Source organism: Anomaloglossus baeobatrachus, unplaced genomic scaffold (assembly GCF_048569485.1).
Source record: "Anomaloglossus baeobatrachus isolate aAnoBae1 unplaced genomic scaffold, aAnoBae1.hap1 Scaffold_167, whole genome shotgun sequence".
NCBI lineage: Eukaryota > Metazoa > Chordata > Amphibia > Anura > Aromobatidae > Anomaloglossus > Anomaloglossus baeobatrachus.
In genome coordinates this window covers 463839-468043 of record NW_027441937.1, presented here as the reverse complement: position 1 = coordinate 468043, position 4205 = coordinate 463839, and the positions used below count along the sequence as shown (strand labels likewise).

Here is a 4205-nt window from a genome sequence, read left to right as displayed (position 1 = left end):
GAATAAGATACTGCACGGGACATAGCAGAGTTGGTCAAGTTGAGTGGAGATGAGTTTGCTATTTGGCACAGCTTTTTGCATCAATAAAGCAAGTAAAAGGTGTGAAAGATAAAAAAAAGGGTGAAAGTGTGAAAAGTGAATTGGCCAAATTGAGGTGCATATAAAGTTTTTGCTTTCTTTCAATTCACTAATGGGGCTCATTTGAATCAGGTGAATTGAGTTCTGCTTTTGGAAACTGGGTTAAGAAGGGGTGCACCGGTCCTGGAGGTACTGCAATACCAGGTCAATGCGTGGAGTGGACAGAGCAAGATTTTTTCCATCTCCTTGTTCTAAAAATCCATTTAATATATGGTCCCCAGAGAGGGGACGTATCAGATATTAAACTGATAAGAACAGATTTAATTTTTTTTTTTTTCTGTTTATCAGTAGGACTTCAAAATAACAAAGGTGATCGCCTCCCGTTGCCTGGGAACCGTCCAGGCACAAGAGGGCTATGTGTCACCAGAAGGCGCACACACTTCCTCAAGGCCGGCAGACGTGCAATCCCAGGCACCTTCCAGTACCGACCAAGGTAGCGTCCTCCGAAACTACACTTGATCTTAGCCAAAAGGCCGAGAAGCTATAACCCGAATTGGTTACGGCCTTGAGTGGCACCCTGGCCTATACCGGACACATCTTAGGGAGAGGGAGACAAACCCACGCCTACAGAAGACATTTTGTCACTCAAGCCAACCCTTGAAAAGGCTGTTTTGCAGAGCAAAAACAAGAAGAATGGTGCTTTTTGCAGCCGCCGCCCACTGCAATGAATCTGAATAACTCCTCCTTTTGGACACAAGCACCTCCCCTCCCCCTTGCAGTCTTTCCAATTCATGATACAAAAAGACGGACGGACAGGACAGGACAGGACAGGCTGCCTGACTTTCCGTCACTGCCACCCTTTGCCATCCTTGCCCGTAGAAAGCCCTTTCATCATCCCCAAACCCTAATCTTTTCCCTTCCCTTCCCAGATGCGTCTCACTCCCTTTCATTAGGAAGTGAGCGCAGCCTTTTCTCCGTTCTGCACATGCGCGACGTTAAACACAAATGCGCAGGCGTGCGTTCCATTACCCTCACTGCATTCCACTCCCATACAGGAAGTGGGCGCAGCTATTACTACGGTCGCACATAAAAGAACCCACGGCCACCACTGCACATAGCTGACTCCACCACAGGACACCCACTTCTACACCAACACAGGTAAGACAGGATCGGCACCTCTATGCTCCTGTTACAATCAGGCTCAGTCACCATGTGATAACGCTCTCAACTCTTTAGTTGCAGGCTCCCCTTGCTTCACCTCCACTGGCTGTGCTGCCATTTCCTCTCCCACCTGGAAGGTATACTTTATTCCACTATTTTCCTGTTTCTCTCTTCCCCCTTTTCCCATAACCTACTTTTATCTGCATTTGTGGGGTATCTATATGCTATTTACATCATAGTTTTATTCATTAATATGGAAGGGAAGAGTGCCCATGAGAGTGTTGAACTGCGGAGAGCAAGAGATTAAGCTGCTCCGATTTGCCACCATTGATAAGCTGTTCTCAGTAGATACACATGCTATCCAAACAGCAGCATCCACCATTGCTTCAGCCCACCCATTCAGTGACAGCTCACCAAGTCAGCCAGAGGAGTGGTGTAAGGAATTACACGTAGGCACTGACTCCACACCTTCACATCACAAGAAGGGGGTCTACAGGCTAGTGCAAGAATACGAGCAAGTCTTCAGCAAACATCCGCTAGACTTTTGAAGAATAAAAGGGGTCTACTTATTTTATTAAATATCATCTCCACCAAACAGGACAAGCTTGCATCTGTTATAGTTTTGGAGAAAAATGTGTTCATTTCATGTATGCGCGAAATGCCTTAAAAATGGCTTTAAAATGGATTTGGAGCATGGAGACGATTATCTCGGGATTGCAAGATAACCAAACAAAACTTTTAGTGGATTTCTACTTATTTTATTAAATATCATCTCCACCAAACAGGACAAGCTTGCATCTGTTATAGTTTTGGAGAAAAATGTGTTCATTTCATGTATGCGCGAAATGCCTTAAAAATGGCTTTAAAATGGATTTGGAGCATGGAGACGATTATCTCGGGATTGCAAGATAACCAAACAAAACTTTTAGTGGATTTCTACTTATTTTATTAAATATCATCTCCACCAAACAGGACAAGCTTGCATCTGTTATAGTTTTGGAGAAAAATGTGTTCATTTCATGTATGCGCGAAATGCCTTAAAAATGGCTTTAAAATGGATTTGGAGCATGGAGACGATTATCTCGGGATTGCAAGATAACCAAACAAAACTTTTAGTGGATTTCTACTTATTTTATTAAATATCATCTCCACCAAACAGGACAAGCTTGCATCTGTTATAGTTTTGGAGAAAAATGTGTTCATTTCATGTATGCGCGAAATGCCTTAAAAATGGCTTTAAAATGGATTTGGAGCATGGAGACGATTATCTCGGGATTGCAAGATAACCAAACAAAACTTTTAGTGGATTTCTACTTATTTTATTAAATATCATCTCCACCAAACAGGACAAGCTTGCATCTGTTATAGTTTTGGAGAAAAATGTGTTCATTTCATGTATGCGCGAAGTGCCTTAAAAATGGCTTTAAAATGGATTTGGAGCATGGAGACGATTATCTCGGGATTGCAAGATAACCAAACAAAACTTTTAGTGGATTTCTACTTATTTTATTAAATATCATCTCCACCAAACAGGACAAGCTTGCATCTGTTATAGTTTTGGAGAAAAATGTGTTCATTTCATGTATGCGCGAAATGCCTTAAAAATGGCTTTAAAATGGATTTGGAGCATGGAGACGATTATCTCGGGATTGCAAGATAACCAAACAAAACTTTTAGTGGATTTCTACTTATTTTATTAAATATCATCTCCACCAAACAGGACAAGCTTGCATCTGTTATAGTTTTGGAGAAAAATGTGTTCATTTCATGTATGCGCGAAATGCCTTAAAAATGGCTTTAAAATGGATTTGGAGCATGGAGACGATTATCTCGGGATTGCAAGATAACCAAACAAAACTTTTAGTGGATTTCTACTTATTTTATTAAATATCATCTCCACCAAACAGGACAAGCTTGCATCTGTTATAGTTTTGGAGAAAAATGTGTTCATTTCATGTATGCGCGAAATGCCTTAAAAATGGCTTTAAAATGGATTTGGAGCATGGAGACGATTATCTCGGGATTGCAAGATAACCAAACAAAACTTTTAGTGGATTTCTACTTATTTTATTAAATATCATCTCCACCAAACAGGACAAGCTTGCATCTGTTATAGTTTTGGAGAAAAATGTGTTCATTTCATGTATGCGCGAAATGCCTTAAAAATGGCTTTAAAATGGATTTGGAGCATGGAGACGATTATCTCGGGATTGCAAGATAACCAAACAAAACTTTTAGTGGATTTCTACTTATTTTATTAAATATCATCTCCACCAAACAGGACAAGCTTGCATCTGTTATAGTTTTGGAGAAAAATGTGTTCATTTCATGTATGCGCGAAATGCCTTAAAAATGGCTTTAAAATGGATTTGGAGCATGGAGACGATTATCTCGGGATTGCAAGATAACCAAACAAAACTTTTAGTGGATTTCTACTTATTTTATTAAATATCATCTCCACCAAACAGGACATGCTTGCATCTGTTATAGTTTTGGAGAAAAATGTGTTCATTTCATGTATGCGCGAAATGCCTTAAAAATGGCTTTAAAATGGATTTGGAGCATGGAGACGATTATCTCGGGATTGCAAGATAACCAAACAAAACGTTTAGTGGATTTCTACTTATTTTATTAAATATCATCTCCACCAAACAGGACAAGCTTGCATCTGTTATAGTTTTGGAGAAAAATGTGTTCATTTCATGTATGCGCGAAATGCCTTAAAAATGGCTTTAAAATGGATTTGGAGCATGGAGACGATTATCTCGGGATTGCAAGATAACCAAACAAAACTTTTAGTGGATTTCTACTTATTTTATTAAATATCATCTCCACCAAACAGGACAAGCTTGCATCTGTTATAGTTTTGGAGAAAAATGTGTTCATTTCATGTATGCGCGAAATGCCTTAAAAATGGCTTTAAAATGGATTTGGAGCATGGAGACGATTATCTCGGGATTGCAAGA

The 4205-nt window shown here is 39.9% G+C and overlaps 1 pseudogene; it reads right to left on the bottom strand.

The window, feature by feature from the left end:
• Positions 1 to 245: 245 nt before the first annotated feature.
• Positions 246 to 452, bottom strand: LOC142260703 (U2 spliceosomal RNA; annotated as a pseudogene).
• Between the last annotated feature and the right edge of the window lie 3753 nt (positions 453 to 4205).